This window comes from Apis cerana, linkage group LG16 (genome assembly GCF_029169275.1).
Source record: "Apis cerana isolate GH-2021 linkage group LG16, AcerK_1.0, whole genome shotgun sequence".
Taxonomy (NCBI): domain Eukaryota; kingdom Metazoa; phylum Arthropoda; class Insecta; order Hymenoptera; family Apidae; genus Apis; species Apis cerana.
Genome location: NC_083867.1, coordinates 4,096,854 through 4,119,299, shown reverse-complemented (window position 1 = coordinate 4,119,299; position 22,446 = coordinate 4,096,854). Strand labels below are relative to the sequence as shown.

At 42.8% G+C, this 22,446-nt stretch overlaps 1 protein-coding gene across 9 annotated transcripts in view; it reads right to left on the bottom strand.

The window, feature by feature from the left end:
* Positions 1 to 22,446, bottom strand: part of LOC108000242 (homeotic protein antennapedia-like) — a 171,540-nt gene that overhangs the window by 72,194 nt on the left and 76,900 nt on the right. Inside the window, exon 2 of one of the 9 annotated variants that reach the window (XM_062086460.1) lies at positions 15,088 to 15,154. The exons of 5 other annotated variants lie outside the window; for them this stretch is intronic. The gene's annotated coding sequence lies outside the window, so the exon portion shown is untranslated. Of the gene's footprint in view, positions 1 to 3,371; positions 4,446 to 15,087; positions 15,155 to 15,653; positions 16,387 to 22,446 lie in introns of those variants that run through there. 3 more of the 9 variants (XM_062086464.1, XM_062086462.1, XM_062086463.1) reach the window with 3 other exon arrangements.

The window sequence follows — 22,446 nt, the reverse complement described above, 5'->3', positions numbered from 1 at the left end:
AACGTAGAAAGAAAGAAAAACGGCAGAAATCGCGGGAGAGGCACGAGAAGCAGGAAAAAGAAGAAAGAGGATCAACGACGACCAATTAGCCCATATAACCGTTTTTACAAGCACAACGATGAACGTAACGTGGAGAAACGAGATTTAATCGTGGCAGAAACCGAGATGCCAGTTCGTGTCCGTTTTCTCACGCATCACGAACTTCCATTTCCAAAACTACACAATGAGAAGTCGACACACCGCTTACGGAAGAACGCGATAAACTTGTGGAATAATCTTAATTAGCGGTTCAAAACACGTTAGACCATCCCTCGTGCAAAACACGCCAATCGCCCTGCTCCTGAATTAATTTACTTCTCATTTACGTTGTTCCTGTTACATCGTAGTATAGTACCATTATGGTGTGTGACGTTTATCGCTCGTCGTACAACCATAAATGACGAGGGACGAGCAGAAGGAGCGATTTACTACCTACCGCAGAGTTATTTGTACTTTGCTAAAAAAAAAAAAAACGACAGCTCTGCCCGACACCTTCCAATTCCTCATTTTTTCCACACAATAAAAAAGACCGTGGAGGTTCGTTACGAGTCGGCGAATCGTCGTTATCTGAAATCTCGCGCTAAGAATCATCGAGAAACGACTATAATTTCCCGCACGAGTTCCCCGTTTAACTTCCAACTCGTGATACGTGTATTACACACAACTTCTATCGAAACGCACGGATAGCTCGGCTCAAAGAAAAAAATCAAAGAAACCAAATTTTAATCGTAAAGCGGAAAACTGTTTATCGTTGATTTTTCCATGAACAAGATCGGCAGGAAATAGCAACAAGAAGTACAACCGGTTTGTCGGTTACACGAGAGGTTAGCTTATACGCTTGTCGAGGCATGCGCGAGAGCGCCACGCAGCAGTTTCGCGCAATCGGTGCTGCGCATAGTCCCGATCGCCGGCCAGATAAAACGTGACACTGGTGTATACCTCTTACATCGCGTCGTTCCTTTGAACGCGAGACCACGAAGCGTGGATTCTGTTGCTGAACATTTCGCGCGTCGCTTCTAGATTCGCATCATCGTGCAAACCAGCGCACCCGGTTTTATCGCGCATTCAACATCGAAAAATCGCAATCCGACAATCCGCTTATCGAGCACTGTCTCGTTGCACGATCTCTCTCGCCACGGTTACTGAAAAATCGCTTCGCAATGTAACCCGGGATCGAATTGTATACCGTAATTCCGTCGCATGGATATTCTAAGAGAAGACTGGTCTTTTGAAATTAAGCTGATGATAAAGATTAAACGTATAGATTGATCGATAGTTAGAAGAATTATTTATAACGCGGAAAATTTTTTCTTTATAACCTAAAAATCTAGCTTTGTCTCACGAATTTAAAAATAATAAGATCAAGGGGAATTCATCGTATACGAGGGAATCGAAGGCGAAGAAATAGAGATTATTTTTATTGTTTTTCCACGAGTAGTACCGAGATTTGCATCTCGACTGCGTGCCGCTTCTTATCCGGTAACCATCGCCGAGAATTCTCGCGGCTTACGAGGGGGAATTTCTCTAATTTCCAAGAGGTTTCTATACACCGCTGGGAACGACGTAGTGCCAGGACGACGTTGGACGAAAAAAAAAAAATAAAGGAATGGAGGCAGGGTAGACGAAGACGCATGACTTATACGCCTATTTCAGTTAATAATCCCGTTACGCCCGGTTCAGCCTTGCCTCACGGCCCTATAATGGACGTGGCAGGAAACCGAACCTGGGACTAAAGCCTCGCGTCGAGGGCGTAAAAGGGGAGAGGACTGAAAGGCCGGCTCGTCATCCGTCAACTGTCAGACGTCTGACCAATCCCGCACAACACAACCAAGAATCGAGCAACCACCCACGGGTCCCGCAGGGCAAATTGCGTCTAGCCTCCCACCCACCCTACGCTTTTACCCTCCTTCTCCTCTACCGGATTGGCCTGACTGCTGCTATTTCTCATAGAGAAGGTTTGCAATTACAGACGAATTTTTAATCGAGATCAAAGGCCCTTGTCAAGTGGGCTTCGATGGGCTGGCTGCGTTAATACGATGGAATTGGAAATTAATTGCTCGCTGGGAGCCAGTCTTTTACACTAAATATCGCAATTTTCTTATACACTTTGTAATACTCGAGAAGAAACCGAGGAGGGGGAAAATAAGAGATACCTTGCACAATGATGGAGGCGAGTCGAGCGGTGGGGGTAATCGTAAACGTTTGATGGCTGAGCGACCAATTAATTTCGAGCGCGGTATTGCCTGGCATATCTCTATATTAATATAAAGGACTGGTTTCTCCGGAAAGTATTCTTATAACACGATCGTTTTATTCGAATTTTTGAATAACCCTTCGAAGTACTTACAATAGTAGTTCGATATCTCGAAATAAGATTCCAAGTTTGATTTCTCGAATATCTATTCTTATCGATCGTTTCAAGCACATATTCGTAACTTGCCGGAAATCGTCAAAATACCCGTATTCACTGCGAACGTTAAAACGGGCATCGTGGATTGGAATCAACGAGAGAAAAAAAAGAAAAAACGAAAGGACCACTGTCAAATTGAAGCAATTTAAAACATCGGGCAGATTTACGACCTCGGTCACAATAACGCTGGTAGAATACGGTTCAAAGCGATATCAAAAAATGAGGGTCAAGAAACCACGGTTCTTCAACCGTCGTGCAACAACTGCTGGCTCGATGCCTGGCGGATAGAAATGGTGTTTCGCTTTGGCACGACAGTAACGCGTATTGTCTGATATATCGGCACCGCGTGAAGAAACTGTCGCCCATGTATTTTAACTAGGAAAAATCTTTGCTCACCGAGCATTCCAACTGGGCTCCCTTTAGAGGGCCAGTTGCCTCGTCGAAATTCTCGCGATCTATTTCGAGATAAGTATTCCGGACGTTCGGCGAGGCTGAAAAGTGGCGGGCCCCCTCGGTCGGAACGTCTTTGGATGTAATTCCTTTTACTCTGTCTCGGGAGGGGCTCGCCCCCAGCGACAGAACAAATTGTAACCAACTTTTTGCCTCGCTTTTTGCGGATTGTAGCAAATTTTCCACTTTCCCAACGAGGAAAGTTCAAATTTAGCCGAAATCTTTTTTTCGCCGAACAATTTTAAATTTGAAATAAAATCTAATTAACAATTCGCAATATAAGAAACCGCCATAATATTCCTCCGAATAAATCTCGAATAAATCCGAAATATTCACTATTTGGGTCTTCTCCGTTTCACGTTAATTTTAAATAAACGTTTTGCATGCATACTCGGTGAATATTAAAAGAAAAATAATAAATAACTCGAAATCGAACGTTACATAAAAATATATATCTCGGACAATAAAATACCTTTTACATTGTCTAACGTTGTTAGTCACGTTGTTCGAAGCACAGGTCGATCTTGATTGCGCGATTCGAGGATCCGTTTTCGCTTCCATCCATCGGGATACCACCGATCGAAACGTCAACGGCGCGTCATTGGCGCGCCAATGACACGCGAGTGAGCCGAGGAAAAGGGATAAAAATTAACACGATTACTGGGCAAGGTAGGATTCGAGGCATATAGAGAACGAGTCGATCGCGGTTGAGGTAACGGATCGAGACGCGCAGAAACACTGGCAGGATTATGAAGTGCGATGTTGATACGATGGAAGGCAGCGGTGGTGAAGGAGGAAGGAGCGCGAGGGAAACACACACAGACGCACCCACACCGGCCGGCGGTCTTACACACACGGGCGGCACACCTATGCTCCCAAGGAACGCGCCCACTTATTTTTGAGAGAATCTCGGGAAAAAATGCAGCCGAATCGATTATGCAAAATTATACTGGTACCCCTATCGATTGTGTCACACTGATAATGCGAAAAAAATGTATGTACATGGTCAAGGAGAGAGAATAAGAACGAGAATAAGTGCGGAATTTTTGTTGAATGAAAAATTGTTTGACATTATTTAGAAAAATAATTGGAATATGTAATTTGCCCGCATCTGCTTAATAAGCATTAATAACTTAATAAACGTTGTAATTGTATGTAAGAATACTTTCGATTGCGTGCAATTATCGCATTATTATAAATTAACGTTTATTTTTCTTAGAAGGAAGAAAGCAAAGAAGTTTTACTCTCGTTAATATATATATATATATCGGTATCTTAAAGAAGTAGAGTGACATTTTATTTTTCAGATGGAATGAATGCAATCGTCGAGGTGCAATCATGTATGACCGATGACCTTCGAAATCGTATAAGGTTAGAAATGAAAGAACATTTTACGATACATATGTACATAAAACTAGAGACAATGTACGTAATATTACAAATTCTGTCCCTTTTTAGATAAACATTTGGACAAATATACAAAAATGAATAATTATGGAAATAGCATTGAACGTCTAATTTATTTTGAACAAAAAAGAAAAAAAAAATAAACAAACAGTGATTTGACCAGTTTTAATCTTTCATCTTTTCACATCATGACTTATAATTTCGATTTAATAAAGGCAGAAGAATATACTATTGTAAACAACTTATAGAATATTTCAATATAATTCTTCTTACTTGTTATTTGTTTCAGAAAAACCGTACCAATTTAGTAAAATTAAAACCCGCTGGATAAAATCCCACAGACGTTGAGAATCTCGTCCCCTATCATTTCGAAAAGGAGTAGTTTTCAAGAAATTTTTCCGCTCTCGTGGTTATTATCGTTCTTCGGCTCGAATTCAAACGTTTTTCGATTTCGCGTATATCCGTAATTACGAACAGAGAAAGCTTTTAGCCTGGAACGAGAGCGACGCTACGGCGATCGTGTTAAAAGGAATACCGACTAATATACCGCGGACGCGAATGCTGGATAATGTATTGCCCCAGGAACGAGCGTGTTACAATGGTAACACGTTCCGACGCGGCGCGTGATATACTACGCGATGACGTGGAGAGCTGGACGCTCGATTCTTAGGCCAGATAACATTCAAATTTTCCGCGCGACATTTCTTTCGCGATTGGTCGCCGGGCGGACGAATCGTCGACGCCGTCGTGAAAATGTGTTCCGAAACGATGCTATAACATTATCGTGCTTACGTAGATATCTAAGATAACGTTTGAAAAGTTTTTAAAGGGTTTAATGATAGTGGAAATAGCGATATTGTAATTTCTTTAATTACCTACTTAATTATTCGTATGACGTCCGTATGATTACTATCTAAAATGCATTATACCGACATTAAGCTTATATATCATTTCTTAGCATTTCTACGATTATTTCAAATTAAAAATAAAAGGCTGATTTATAAGTAATATAATTTGCAAGAGCCATTTACACGAGTATTTAATTACAGCGCTATCGAATAGTTTATTATTAACATTTTTTAATGTTTCCATATTCGATTTTCAATACGCTAAATTTATTGAAATGAAGTTTAAAGAAATTTATATAGAATTTTCGAACATTTTCATTGGAATAAAAAATTATAGCGATAATTTATCCGGATATATTATTACATTAAATATGTAATTTCCTTTCGAAAAATAATCGATCTTTTTATATAGATAGAGTTATAAATAGAATAAAAAAAACTGAAGACCAAGGTGAGAAATTGCAATTCAATCGCAATTTTTATTCTCACAAGCAAATAGTTAAATTATTGAATGGAAAAATAAATATACACTCAAATATGCCATAACTCGAATCATATACGATTAATCACGAATTTGAAATAATAGGTTCTTTCGAAGCAATTACAGACATCTCAATTTCAGTTTTGCGAGGAAACTACATCCTTCGAAATGTAAATGAAGCAGGCCTGTGTCATTATTGGGACAGGTAATCGATCACGGTGGGTATTAGATGGGATAATCAATCGCAGTGCAAACGCGGGTACGCACGCTCGCTTATTATCAACGTCGATTTCTTCGTTGCACAAAAGGCAACAAGAGGATCGGTGAGAAATCAAACTCGACCGCGATCAGCCTGTTACCCGACATCGACGGAGGCCAAAGTAATGTCTCGGAACGCGGGCATAATATATCGCCGCGGAAATTGCAGTGTGTTGGTTACAATGTTGCACTCTCACACCCCACGCCATCCGGGGTCACGTGTAACAAACGGCGCGATGCTGTTGAACTAGAAACCTAATCGCCTTGCCTCGTGTGCTTTCGCGAGAAACGGAATATTTCATATTTTTGAACGAAACGAAGATTAAATTTCCACGACACGATCTTTCAAGGATATTTTCGTAATTTTCGGATCGAAATTATCGTATCGTTGCAAAATTTATTTTATAAAAATTAAATTGGCACGTTTCAAATTAAGATATTTAGACCCCAATTCTTTTCAATATTTTCAATAATCTGGTAAAAAATACGTTTCTAAGAAAATTTGGTCAATTTTCAATGAGTTGAAAATTACAATGCAGAATATAATAAAATGTATACGAGACGTATAAATAAATGCGTACGTACTATAAAGTTAGGTTAGGTTTAACGCTGATCCACAGAAATAATTATATCCTTATTCTTATACGTGTTAAATATTGGAACGTATCTTTCAGGCAACGTCAATCGACTCTGGGCGCGAATTCAAAGAACTTTGCCGCGGTTTCATGGTAACCACGGATCACGATACGGAAATATTTAGCGTTTCGCCAGTGTTCGAGGCTTCGACGTTCCACGTGAACGCAGAGGCAATCGATGTTTATGGATTTCCATCCACACGTGTGCAACCAACCCGGTGTGTCCCTCCCCCTTACATGAAATCGTGTAGTTGGTAGCGGCAATTACGAATTGCGTGATTTGTGGCCGTAACTCGCCGCGACGGCGGCGTCGTGACGCTCCCAAGTTGCCTGCAGGTGGCCCGGCACCAACTTGCCTTTCCCTTTCCTAGCCGACTTCGTCCGCGCCGTTGCTTTTTGAATGACAGAATATTAAGTTTTTCCATGGAAATTATTCTGTCACGTGTGTGTCAATACCGCGAATTCATCAAATCCTGGCACGAAAGCTTGCCGCCCGATCCATTATACACGATTCTTCAAAATGATTTCAATTCCGGTTGATTATATATATATATATATCGTATTGTTCAACGACTCGCGTAGTAGTAGCTCTCGCGTGAGCTGCGCAAGACGGATGCGCGTTTCATTTGCTTCGTATCTCGATGTACACACGATTCGCGTCAAACGTCTTGAAATTTTTACGATTGTTCGTCTGTCGGAGATATACGGTGGAGAAGCACATGAGATAGAGGTTTAAAGTATTTACAACAGGTAACGTGACAGTTAAACACGTAAACAGGGGAACGCACGTAATGTTCCGTGAATCTTTGTTGCTCGAACGTTTTTTACGATCGATCAAATGGAAACGATTCTTTTTCCCAATCTAATTCAAACGCCCATTTACAAGATTAGATACAATAAAATTCAAAGCTAGAGATATCAATAGTAATTTTATTTACATCCCTAAAACTTTACGAAAGAAATTTTCAAAGTAGCAAAATTCTAACCTAACTGTTCGTAGATCAATTCGATTTTTATTTTTAATAAATAGAAGCAAGAAAAGAAACCAAGAGTCCAATATTTGAAAAATATTATCTTTGAGTAAGCACGAAAGGAACGAAGAACCTAAATTCAGAAGAGCTTCGCTAATAACGCGAGAAATATTTCTCCCGCATCCTATACCGCGGCGCGATCGAACGTTTTCTAGGCATCGATACGCCGCCAGAATGAATTTTGGAAGTAATCCAAGAAATAGGAAGCGACGAGTTTCTTCCACCTGTCGGTGAAAACGGCCAGGATACCGCAATGGCAACGGCGCAACACCGCCCGCTAGTATGGGGGCTAACACTCCCATACACACAAACCCATATTCGTACACACGTAGAAAGACACATATGGTGAATTTAGAAAGTCACGAACAGAGAGGCTCTTTCGTGAGCAGCATCGTTCAATTTATTCGCCGCCATCGCCGAACTCGCTCTCCCGCTAATTGAAAAGCGGACAAATTAACACGGTGAATGGATCGTCGCAATTTATAATGTCGCGATTGCCGGCAACGCCGACGAACGAGAACGCGATACCGGAGGTCGAATGCGATGCCGCAGGTTATCGCGAACATCGACGAAAAGTGGCCGATAAATGGACGAACGTGGAGTTGCTTATTCTTTCCTTCGTGCTTTTTTACCGTGCCACTTGAGTGATTTCCGTATAAAAATTTTTCAAGAAAAGAAATTCGATAAGAAAAATGCCGAAGGAGAAAGTTTTACCTGAACGGGGACAATGAAGAGAATTAAACGACTGTAATATTTTAAAATGGCTTTTTTGAGAATCTAAATCTGTCGTCGTTCTTATTTCTAATAAATTCCTTTCGAAGAAAAACGTTTGGAAGACAGAAGAACGTTGGCCGCGTGTTCATATTCCAAGTTTACAAAACGGACTTCGCGTGATCCATTATTTTCCGTCCACCTACGAATCCTCCAAATCTCCTTCTTACGTTCTAACAATTCTTTCCGCGAGAAAAAGCGGAAAGAAGAAAAAGGCTGGAAAGAAAAAAGAGGAACAATCACACCAGACCGCCATGCTCACCCTCCAAGGTAGAGTTTCGTGTCCCGCCGCCACGCAGAAGCAACACGAACCGGGCATAGAACAATGGAAACGGTGAAACAGAAGGACGGATTCGTGGTTCGAAGAAACGGGGTGCTTTGTACGCTGCCCGTTAATGCGAGCCGTGTAACAAATACACAGGCGATGATTATCGAACCTCGATTTGAAGGGGAGACAATAATTATAATGATTATATTGAAGTTGGAAGGTAGGCGGCCGCCAGCAAATAAATTACGGGTCTGCTTCGCTGCGTGCGCTCCGCATAGCGGCATAGGCGCGTTCGATAGATCCGTATCTGACCAGTTCTGTTCTCGATAGAGAGCGCCACCGCAGCTGCTGGCTTCCGCAGTTTTTTATCGGAATTAATACAACCGTGGTAATCGCCCGTATCGTTGACACGCGTGCTATCCACTGTATATATAAATATAAATATATTTGCACGCCGGTAATTACAGTATTTGTTCGTTACACGCTCGAGGTCTTCTCGCGAATATGTGTTAGAAATCATCCTTTCGAGGATCACCTGTGAAGCAAGTACGGAATGTTGTAAACGCTTCGATTCTTCATTTTTCGCTAGATATTATTCTCTATCATTATTTTTATTGACAGAGATAGAGTGGTGAGATTAGAAATTCGAAAAACTGATCTCAAAGCTATAGGATAAATTCAGGTTCGTTATTCCTCGAAGAATTTTGACCGATTCTTCCGTTAATTCCGACTGCATCGTTTCCGATTTAAGCGTATCTGATTTATAACGATGTCTAGTTTCTTTTTATGGTACTTTTTTCCAGGAGGAAATCGTGTAGAAGATCTTTATCGACGGGCATAAAAATTAGAGGGAATACGCGATCTAAATGGTCGCGAACTACGATATTTTCAGACGACTCGCTGCTCTCTAAGGCTGCGCCCTCCGCACGCAACGTGAATATTCAATTTCTCCGCAGAGCCGTGTACACGCGGTCGACCTTTCATCCTCTATCGAACAAGATTCTCTATCCAGTATACCGATACTGGCTCAGTTTATACATGACGCACAAGAGAGATTCTAGCACGCTGTTAAGGACAATTATAACCTACACCAACCTCGTATTAAAATTTATCTTCGTAACAAAAAGAATTAGTACAACGCGCAATACGCTTTCTTTTAAAATCTTTTAAAAAGGAATAATTATTTTCTAAAAATTACCCCTCGTTTTAATTACATCTATTATATCGAAATCGAAACAGAAAGAACGATTACAGTCTATCTTGAAGCGGAGCCGGAGATCGGTCGCGTGGCCGAGCCAAAAAGCGGCATTTTTAAGTGTTCGGTTAAAGACAAACGCCAGCATCCGGGTGATCCCGTTCGTCGAGCAGTTCGAGCATTCCTACCCGCATTCCAGCATCGATTACTCGCCCGAACACACCGATTGCCGGACGATACAGCCTCTCGAGATCGCTTCTATCTACTCTCCGCATCCCCTGGAATATGCCTAACCTGCCGCCAATGTATCTTCCCTCTGGATATTGTGTAGGCTTCGCCGGGACATCTAATTATACGATTGTCCTTTGCTCGAAGAGCTTGGAGATATCACGGGCCGCGAACAGTTTAGTCTCGCGTCGGACCGAGCGACTTTCTTTCCTCCTCCTTTTTCTTCTTCTCTTCTGTTATTCTTCCTTCTTCCTTCCAGCCTTGCGTTCCTTTTTCCGATTCGCACACGCGATTATCTCCTCTCACAATGTTTCCACTACTTCTTTTTTCACCGTCTTCTGGCATCCTTCTTCTTTTTCTCCACTTTTTCCTTTTACCTCTCCACGATTTAAGCGACTTGCTCGACCGGATACTCCCTCCTCTCCTCATAAGTATCATTCTCCTATTTTTAACGAAATTTGGCATTGATAAGTTTATGATATATGCATATATAATAACGTTAAAAATAATGAATAGAGTTTGAGAAAAATTATGTGATATTTCTTATTCACTTGCACTCTCATCCGTCCGCCGGAAGGGGGAACGTTCTCGTTTTCTAAGAAGCGAAAGCTTCTTACATTCCGGTTGGTTTGCGAGCACAGGTTTCGAAATTAAGGATCAATCCTTTCATCGGAATCAAATCATCGAGTTTCGAGTATTGCAAAATATTCCAGGAACATCCATTGTTTCGATGGCCGCGTTTCCGCTTTTGTTATTCAAGGAGGAACTTTCACGATCTGCAAGCTAAAAATCACTGAGTGAATTCGAGAGAAGGAACGCTTATACGACAATGAAAGTAGGGTAAAAGTGAAATTTCAGTTCGTTGGAAATTGTACATCCTTAATTGGACGCCTTGTAAATAATAAGCGCACGATATCCGTGTTTCACTGCTGATAATTGTAATGAATTAATCTCGTAAATTATCGGGAACGTCACGAAGGTAACAAAGTCCAAAGAAATTCGGGGGTAGGCAGGCCGTCTCTTCGTCAATTTATTACAATGTATCGAAGCAATAGAACGGTACAATCGATGAACACGAAGATACAATCGGGTCACATTTTTCACACGTCACCACGTTCCTCTTCATCCTTCTCTTTCGATACAAGCCACAGCCACTTTAAACTCGTCATTTACAGATTATTTAACTGAAAAATAGCCTCATTTTGAGGAACAAAATACATCAAATTCTTCTTTAATCCGATCTATACCTTTAACTTTTTAAAATTAATTTTTAAATATTACGAGCACAAAAGAAAATATACACACAGATACGTGAATTAAATTATTCGCAGAATACCTTTGAGATCGAAAGAAACACAAAAATGGCACACTCTTGATCGCTCTCGAAGCACTAGTGACATCTGGTCAGGTTAGGTTAGTCCAATTTCCTAGGCGTTAATCCCAATTTCTCCATAAACTCTCCGTGGTAGTTGTGCACCGCCTTAAGTCGGTGTCGTTCTCCATCCTCCTGCTCCGGGGTTCGCGCCAGTTCGCTCGTCGCGGCGAAGATTGTCGCGCGATTAGCGCGGGCCCCAATGTCACGGAGGAAGATACATTGCTCTCGTGGCCTGGTCCGCGCGCTATACGTGCGCCGTGCATACCCGCGCCGGGGCTTATACGGGCCCCGTTTATATACGGTAACACCGTAAGTGCATAATCGTCGATCGCATCTCCTTGCACTTTGCGTCAAGCCACGGCACCTTGTACGTCGGCCCGTGCGACCGCCCCGTCAAAGATCCTCGTATCTGCCGCTGTAACGACCTGACGTTAGCCGTGTACCGATCGAGTGTCGCGCCTGCCGCGCGACTGACGCCTTTAGGAACGCCAATTGACGGCTTATGAAACGTCCACTCTGAACATTGCCTCTCGTTCGACTCTCGCTCGATCCTTTTCCACTTCTTTCTACTTTACTTTCGGGAAGGGATTATTAGTTTTGCTTGATTAATTTTCTTTCTTCTTCGACGAAGCAATATTATTTTATTTTATATATATATATATATAGAGAGTTATTGATTTTTCTATTTTTATTTCTTTCGTAATTGCTAATGGAAGAATAATATTTCGAAGAGGGTGGAGTGATGTATTTCGTAATTGACGGTGAGTTTTTGTTATGAAGTAAAGGTGGATGGATCGAGGTGAATGCTTACACTATTATCGCAGGCAGGTAATGACCTAATAATGCAATTTATAGTGGTTTGTGACTCAGTGGCAGCGTATGACGCCTGTTTTAAAATATGCATGGCGCTCAGGTATGGAGCAGCAAGTGGCGAGTTTTCATACGCTGCGCGACGACATTTGACATTTACACGACGTGTACGTTAGGAAACTAACTAGCACGACACGTTCCTTCTGCGTCCATAAATTTTGATTATTAATTAGATATTAATTACCAACGAACCTTGCTGCGTTTACTAAAATGGAAATAAATCCACGGTCTTGATCTTTTGAAATCTCTTTATATCTCCCACCCAGAATATCGAAACTCGAATAAAAGAAAAAAATTTTGAACAATGTACAAAGAAAGGATTCGAGAAGTTTCGAACGGTGGAGGACATTTTCAAGAGGTGCGCGCGATCGAAACAAAGTATCGCATATAGTGAGTGCCTGGACATTTGTGATGCGCGTGGCGAAGAAATGCACAACGAATCGTTGTGTTTAGCGAAGAAAGGCCGGGTCCGCATGTAGCCGGGAGGACGTTTGTATGGCAAGACGATGGCAGCTCTATCGGCATTACCAATTGTGAACACCGCGACTTTTATCCTCCGAACGGGTAGATAGCCGCCTCGACCGAGGCCTCGACACAAAAATTCCGGTATCTGCATCCGACCGCCTCGCCCTTGCCTTCCACTCGCCTCTCCTCTAAACCGCCAGGCTTCGAAAGAACCTCCTACTTCTTTCGTGAAATCGATTTGACCGTGTCGAATTACCGACGGAGTATTTACGAAATCTGTCCAATCGGATTTATCGGATGAAAAGTATCTTGCTTCCATTGTCGTCGCTCCGAGAAAATATTATTATTCACACTTAAGAATTTTCTACCTCTCAGAAAAAGAAAAATTATAAGATTAGGAATTTATTCGACGACAAAAGACTTTTATGAATCGCCTTTCAAAATATTGCTTCGGTAATTAAAAAATGATTGCAACAGAGATTAATTTTTATTTTCCGACAGCAATGATTTTCAGAGAAAATGTAATAAAATATAAAGATAAGATTGGAGAGAAAGAAATTAAATTCGAAAAAATGTCGACATTATTCTTTCCAATATACAATTCACGAAGCGTACGAACAACTCGAACGACACAACTACGAGAAACCGAGAAATGGCAAATAGAAGGCGCAACACTACCAACGCACAAAGGTACAACAAAGCAATCCGAGGAGCGAGCAAGCCGGCTGATGATTCAGCGCGGTTCATTACTCACGCAGCTTTTTGCTTTAATCACATTAATGAAGCATTTAATCTCGCCGCGTGTTTTACAAGCCGCCGGTGTGTGGCCTATCTCGGCTCCGTCGTTGACGAGGATTTCTCTCCCCTCAACCCTTCCCTTCCCCCCACCTCTTCCTTCGAATCTCGTCCAACGCGAGGGATCCCTTCTTGTCCTTTCACTTTCATCCATCTTTCGTATTATTATTTCCTCCTTCTCCCACCACCCCGCGGTGTCCGTTAATAACCGCACTTCGTTTAGGCCCGTTTACACCTGTAACGCTCGTGGCCACCGTCCTTTATCTCGCTCTTGCCGAGCACACACCATTACGGTAATATATTGTATTACAGGCGCTCGGCTTTATGGTCCACTTATCGCCGCGCGGATATCTGGCCGAAGGTGTGTATCGAAATCGGTAGAAAACCGGATTTTGTATCGACAGCTGCCGCAGCAGAGAGACTCGCCGCTATCGTCTCGAGTCGGTTGTATCGCGATACTAGTTATGCGATTGCGTTGTAAACATTGTAAAATTAGTTGGATACCCGGAAAGGTTCCCTTTGATGCGGGGTCGACTTAATAACAGGCTCAATGCGCGTGTACCAAGTATAATTTATATCGCGAGACACGGCTTAGACGACATCCTCTCCCACTTCGATGTTAATAATAGTTTTATACGTCCAATCTCCATCCTCCATCATCCTTATCCGAAACGTTCGAGTGAAGCTTGCGATTATACTCTCGACGACAATTTATGAACATCGTGGCCGCTACTCTGTAAACAAAGCGTCAACCGCGCGCACATTTTGCCCATTAAACCTGCAATCGAGTTTTCATCCATAGCCGAGAAATCGTTAGAGAGAAGGATACGGTATTTGTTCTTTTAATACTGTGTACATTGATCAAAAAGTCTAGAAAATTTGAGCTTTTGTTACTTTGTCTATCTTCGTTACGATAAATAAACTAAACATTGGAAACTTCTTGGCTAGTGAGATATTTTAAAAAATTTATGACTTACTTCTTGTGAAATTACTTATTACGCTTCACTGAATTCAAAGAGAATAATTTAGATAATTATCAAGAATAAAGTATAAATACTATAGTATTAATTGTTGAAATTAGTTTTGAACGTATCAAATAACAAACCGTTGGACGAAACCTGATACTTATCTTTACCATTATTTTAGGCACGCGTCGATGACTTTGCAGAGGTCACTTCTGTAAACAAACATCCAAAGTCGAATTCAAACCGTGGTAAGTAAAACGGGCACGTTATTTCGTGGCGAATAAAAAGAGAACGAGCACGAAAGAGACGCTGCAAGCGTGTGATCGTGGAGGGTACAAAGTTTGCCGCGTTGTCGCGTGTATATCGAACACCACAGATAAAATCTGCACTCATTGTCCGACCAGTGGAACAATAAATTCCGGGGCGGTGAAATTTTCGTAAAAAAGTAGGAAACGGTCGCGTAAGGATAGCAAGGTTTCGAGTGTTCGCTAGTAGAACGCGAATCTAGCGTTATTGTTTCCCTGAACCATCCTCATGGCGAACACAGCGGCGCGTCCGTTTGACATCGGTCGTAATAGGTACAGTGGGTTGCTTACATTATGCCGAGAAAGGAAGATGCACGCATGTGCTCCGCAAGGCCTGGGGCGGTGCAACGTCACTTACCTGAAACAATAAATTACATACCGTTACGTTGCGTACGTATTATATGCGCATATATAGGTAACTGACTGATTTACGATCTCCTCTGCGTTACGTGCGGCCCGTACATGTGCTTACAAGCACGCTCGTGTGCAGAAGCACCTGTACAAGAGTGTGTCTACGAAAGTACCACGATAGAAATGCCTTTAAATCGAACCGTTACCGATTCAATAACATTCGAATAAGATTGTTAATTGCGTCATAATATTCGAACATACTTTTCGAATTTCCTACATCCTATCAGGATTTTATTCTATTGCAATTTAAATGTTAAATGTTTTTTTTAAATTCAAAAAAATTTTACGAAACCTATTAAATTAAGGTAATTTTATATTAACCTATAAAGAAATAAAATTATTTTTTCCTACAATTTTCGAAAAAAAAATTATTCATCTCGAGTATGCGAGCGAAGTACCGAAGAAGTATGAGTAAAATGATAGATATAATTATTATTAAAAGTTACCGGCTGAATGGAGGTAAATTCGTCAAAATGCGCGCAAGGTAAGGTCACGTTTCGGACAAGTGAACGTCGTCGGTATCCGGAGCGTGGCTCACATCCTTACATTCTCATTGGTCAATGTTCAACAGTCGCCCGCACTTATTGGGTCCACTGTACACGTGGTGCACGCTTCGATCTACTGATCATGCTACCGGAGATTTCGGATGCACACACACCGATACGTTATGCGCGCGATTCGAAACGCAATGTCGGTTGCGACGTGGGCGAACGTCGAGATGCCGACAAAAACGATACGCGAGGATCGATAACTCGACCGATAATCGCATCAGAGTTCGACGATACACAAGAAAACTTCGTTTCGATGAGGCTGATTTGTTCAAAAGACTCCGACTATAAATTACGATCGCTTCACTTGTAGTAACTTTGAGACGATAGAAACAGTATGCCGCCACAAAGGATCACCGAGTTATCGAGATGAGATCAGACGACAGGATCGACTATGCGGACGAAACGATTTCATCGACAGTGAAGGGTGCAGTGACAAACATTGATGGCACACTAAAACATCGGACACGCGGAAAGAAGGAAAAGGAGGAGGATGAGGAGGAAAAAAAAGAGTGGCACGAGACAGACTGGAGACACCACATAAACCTTCCCGACCGCGAGCCGCCACATAAATATAATAGGGAAGGTAAGGCCTCGTGATGGTTGGTCGGCATTGCCCGCCGAACCGTCACGGACTCAGCACGTCGTATAGGTAGGGGGAATTTGCGCGGGGGTGGGGTGAGATGGGTGGACGTGTCAGGGGTAGAGTGGAGGTTGAAGAGGGAGGGCAGTGGTGGTCGACTCCTCTCTCTACACGGTGCAACACACGGCGGCGTGAAACACGGGGAAACGGTACGAATGATCGATGGGATTCTGCGCCGTTGCAGGCATGCCATGGGTGTCTATTCCCCACTACCTTTTGCCGGTGAGCTCGACGCGCACACCATCAACCGAAACCCCCCACCCCCCGCTCCTTGTAATTCCCGTCGTTTGGTGGGGTACGAGCACGTGGTGGTTCGCTAGAAACTTCTTCCGAATCACCACAGATGACGCGCGGAATGTTGGCGAGAGCAACGCCATCTCGAAGCCAGACAGGGAACACGATTGGTAAAAAACTGAAAGTTTTTTGGGAAGAAAAGAAACACCATAGGAATTGGCGGGAAGAATTTGCTGACGTGATTTTTGGATTCAACACATTGCCACTTTAAATAGATAAAATTACGACCGTGTTCTTTTAACGACAATAATTATACGGCACGGGATACGTCTCGAACTTTTTATTCAAATCAATTGATTATTATTATTATTATTATTATTATTCAATTGGCAATCCGAGATTATTCGTTCTGGTAATTATATAAAGATTATGCATTTTTTATGCAAGCTACTAGATACATCGAATAATTTCACTCGTTTTTAATTTCTATAGAGGACCATAAATGTATTAAAACGTGAAAGCTATAGCACGAAATGAACCGAGCGACGAATATAGATGGCGATTAGACTAAAAAATGCATAAACTGGTATATGCGAGCAAATTTCCAAGGTTGTTAAAGTTTCAGCCCGACTGGCGCGCACAATATGCGCGATGGGTCGCGTTTTCCGCGGACCTAGGACAACAACGCGCACCGAACAAATGTATTTGCATACAAATTGAAATTTTCGGTTTCCTTCTGCCTGCACCCTAACGTTTCAGCGAACAATCCGTGGCTACGTGTCGACCGAATATCGTGTGATCGGTGCGCGTGTGTTTATTACTTGCGAATGCCTGTCACAATTCATCAACCTAATTGCGGCATTGTTAAACAACTCACGATCAGGGGGGGAGGGTTGCGTATGCGTAGAGTGTAACGCAGTCGGATCTGCGTGCCGACGGCACGGCCACGGGCGCCTCTAAAATGCTCAAGGCGAAATTTAGTTACGCGGTCAGCTCGCGCGCGCGCACGCGTCCATAAACCGAGAACGCGTTAAGCATTCGTGAAATGCGATCGGAGGACCACCCGTACGTACGTCTCTTTCCATCGATATTCGCATTACAGCGTATCTGATCGAACGATGCGATAAAAAACGTGAGAATAAAGGACGTGAATACTTAGAGAAGCAATTATGGGAAAAGATGGATTAAAAAGAAAAAAAGCGAAAAGAAAAGTTGCGTAACGATAAATCGCGAGGCGGAAAGAAACGGAAAGTCGTGGTGCGAATGAAATTAATCTAGTAAGAGTGACGGGCCGAGCGTGGAAGATTGAATGCCTGAAAGTACTGAAATTCCCAAGAACACGATCGTTATATAATTAGTCTCACTCGACCACGCAGTGGGTATCGTGGCACCAATAGGGAGGAAAGGGGTTTCTACATTATAGTAGGAAAGTAGTGCAAAGCACGGCAAAGCAATTGATCAATATAGCGCCAACAACCCCTCGTAACCACCCTTCTTCAGCTTCCAGTTCTCGTCGTCTGCCTCCCGCCTCTGTCTTCTCTCTCTCTCCCTTTCTCTATCTATCCATCTCTCTCCCCCTCCCTCCCTCTCTCTCTCTCTCTCTCCCACCTAACTCCCAACGGCGCAGAGAGAACGCACCCCCATAACAAGTTTCTTACTCATCTTTTTCGTTCAATAACTCTCCATCCAAGATGGCCACCGCGGTCGTCCCTCATTGGCTGGGGGAAGGGGTGGTCGCAGGGGTCTGTACGGGGTTTGGGTGACCCGAGAGGCGAGGAAACCAAGAGAGGCAGCAAGGGAGAGAGAGAGAGAAAGAGACGAATAGGGGGGAGGGGTTGGAAGCAGTGACGCCATCTATCTTCCGTTGCCTTGGCTCGGCGTAACATAAGGCAAGATAAATTGCGGGATCTCCCGGGTTCTTGAACCTTTCTGGCAAATTGCATAAGAATATCCACCCTCCACCCCACCCGCTCTCGCCCTTCCCGCCCCCTCCAACTGCCCTCGCGGCTCCAATGGAATTGGAATTAACTCGAATAAATCACCTCGGTGGCTCTGTACGGCTACGCAGAGAGTTGCTCGTCTCTTCGTTCTTGAAGGAGTTCGAATTTTCTTTTACAACGCGATGTAGCCTTGTTTTTTTCATATCATTTTTTTTCAGCTGCCAAATAAAAATTGCTACGTTAACGAGCATGTGTTCGATTAAAGATAACGAAATGTTTCGCGTGTGAACGAAATTGGTTCGTGTACGATCGTATGAATATTTATATTTTTTCTAAGTATCATGATTTTTATAACGGCCGATATTTTTATTTTATTTGTGTAAATAGCGGATAACGATAAATTAATACCGGGCGTTTCGTTTACTTTGATTTATCGGGATCGTTATTAAATTTTTCGAAATAACAGCGTGCATAATCTAAGGCTAAACACCGTGCTCGTTGTTTGTTTTGCGCTTTAGAGAACGCATGGAATTACCTTGGCAAATAATCGCGTAAAAATAATAACGTAATGCTAAATAATACCGTTGTTTATGGGCCGATGATATTTCGCATATTTCACGAAACTTCCAGCAGGCAAATAGAGGGTATTATGTCATGGCAATTGTAAAGGCGAAGAGTAAGTGGAAGATAAAACGATCGAATCGTTTGGCCACTGCTACTAGGGTCATAAAGCAGTGCCGGCATCTGGCGGCATTCGTGAGAACAAACGAAACAACGCACAGAAAGACGAAGTATTGGGTGCGCGGGCGCATCATGGCCCATTGATCGAAAGATATTGTAACTCTGCAAAATCAGCGGAAGACAAATTTTTAGCTCTATCTACGAAACTTTATGACGCTTACGTTGCTTCAATTTTATCCCGAGATACGGGAAGAAAAACGATCGATTAACGAAAGTTAAACTCATTAACCGATCCGTAACGAAACACGGTATATACAAGATATAATCAGGCAAGGAATGTAGCTGGAAAATTCTGTCGATGTACGACCCAGAATTTAAATATTATTATTTTCTTCGATTGTTTTTTTTTTTTAACAGTTTAAACAATAACGATTATTAAAAAACGGTGTCGTAATTCCAACACGTGTGAAACGTACAGAAATGGTTAATTTACGCTCGACTTTTACGGGACTGCAATCCTCTCCTCATATACTTTCAGTCTCGAACGATATCTCAGTTGCACGTCGATCCCTCCATTGGTTGAATTGGAATCGTGGTAGGGAGCTGGTTATCATTGCCGAGTGGCTGGTTTCCGTATTGCTTTCCGTATATTGTGCCAGGTCAGTAAATCCGAAACTAAGCTTTACGATTTGTTTACTTCGTAGTGGGTTATGGGACCTGGTTATATAGCCATAGGAATGCGGGGGAGGCCACGTGATCACGGCCATAAACGCGTCTGTTATGCGCTCGTAAACCGTGAGAGCCCCACTCGACGCTTACCGCTCAACCGGCAGTCCTCCCACCACGATAGTCCATCGTAAAACCAGCGTTTTACGATTGCTACCTATCGGTGATGATACCGGCAGCATGCGGTCGAAAAGTACTTACGCCGTCATCCGTATCACGATCTATCCGTAGTATCGTATCCAAACCCGTTCGCACCTTTTCTTTCCATCCTAAAAACTGCACACCTATTGTTTTTTCCAATTTTTACTCGTACCTTGTTTCGCGAGAAAAATCATAAAAAAAAGAGATTAAACAAATTATTCTTATATTCGCAAAGGGACAATGAACACGAGCCATGGATCACGTAGAGTTTATAATTGCGCGGGCGTGCAATAACGGGGCGGTCGGAAAATCCAGATGCTCCGGGAGCAGTCGAAAACCTTGTTGACCCTGTCATATATCAAAGGAAACGTATTGCGCTCTCGCACAGTTCCGCAATCCCGGAGTAGCGTAGTGTATCGAATAACAGATCGGCGTAACAGTTGCGTGGCGATCGCCGCGCCCCTGGCGGCCGGATTTCGATCGACGGCCGGCCGTGTATCGGCGATGACGCCGTGGCTCGCTACGTCACCGCTCGACGGAATGTAGCTCTGACGTCACTCAGTCCATAGAGAAGGATAAACGGCTCGGCGTTGCTCGTGACGTAATATCGGGCCTAGGAGAGAGAGAAACCCGTGCCAGCCATGCTGGCGTAGGTAGGGGAAGGAAGAAAAGGGAGCCATTATAGAAGGGGCGCGACTAGGCTGAATCCTCCCCGCCGACCGGTCGGCCCACCGAGGAAACAGCTGTCAGCTGCGTGGAGTTGCGGACCCTGTCGTCTCACCCACCAACCCTCCTTTCCCCGTTACACCACGTGTCGGTGTGCGTGCGTGTGCCGCGTCTCCTCTCGCTTCTCACCGACGCGGTTCTTCGAGTGTGTGCGCGCGCGTGCACGTGCAACTCGTCGAGTTGAACTCGCGCACGCATACACGCCAAGGAGGCGACCAGCCAGCCACCCACCCCCGATGTTAAAATATTCCGGTGGGCGAGCGAGCGCGGGACGGGAATAGCCCGGGAGAGTTATGGCCGCCTCCGAGACTCAAATAACTCTTTAATCCGCGGGCGCGTGTACGCTCTTCGCGCTCCTTTCTACCGTACGTTCTTTCTCCCGAGACTCTCCGTTTTTTTCTCTCCGTTTTTCTCGAAACCAGACTTAACGATCCGATTCGTACATTTCATCGAATCTAATATAATTTCTCTGATTTGTTTTCCGTGGAACGTATTATATAGATAATTTGTCGGTAAAAATAGACAGATTGACAGATCGATCTTTTTATTTTTAGATCTGGAGTTGTGATTATTGATAATTGCCATCGATAAATAAACTGGTATTCTAATTTTCTCTTATTCATTATGAGTAGATTTTATATTTAAATATCGTTAAGGTAATAACGTAAATGAAGAAATAGTAAAATTTTTTTTGCAATTTTACATAGATAATATATTTACCTGTCTCGATAATAAATTCTAATCATCTCTAAACGATCTGAACGGCATTATCGATATATTACAAAAATTATCGGTAATATATATCGACAATATATCTGTACTTCAATTCAATGCTTATAATTCCGGATCAAAGGCGTAACAAAAATCATATATCATTCGAACCATGCTAATTCGCAAGTTTTACGCGTGTATAACCTCAAAACATCATTGATTCCCTTTTTACTTTCATGCGTTATATAAATTAGACAATCAATAACCGGTTCTCTCGTTCCTTTATATCTTCTTCATTGCCGTCTCGTATAGCCGCGAGCTTGTTTCTATTTATAATTAGCTATAGGCACGTTCGTTACTCGTCAACGTTTAAATTGGACGGGGTTGAACACGAAGTACACCGCAACAAGTGCTCGAAACGAATTGATCGACATATTTATGACGGGGCCATTGTGTAAAAGCACGGAATGAAGCGCGTCAAAGATTCCAACCTCGCGATCGTAATTTTATTCCGGTGCGTTGCCATGCGACGCAACGAAAATGTTTGCGATAAACTCGGTACCGCGGTGAACGCGCCGCTCATTTTGTTAGCCAAAACGCGTCGAGTTAAAAATTTCACACGGGACGCCCGTATACACATCTCCTCCAACGGAATTGCCTGATTTATCGTCGGCTTACCGAACCGTATTTACCCCGCCAATTTCCTAAGTAATTCCCCGGATAACATTCCTGGTTAAAAGCTTTTAAAAATAATCTGCAAAAACTCCGTCGAGTATCCTACGAATAAATATGAAATCACTCGATGCGTCGAGTTCCGATGCTTCGCTAAAAACCGAGCTGAAATTAAATTCCGGTGATGGAAAAAGAGGGCAGAAAAAGATTTCCACGA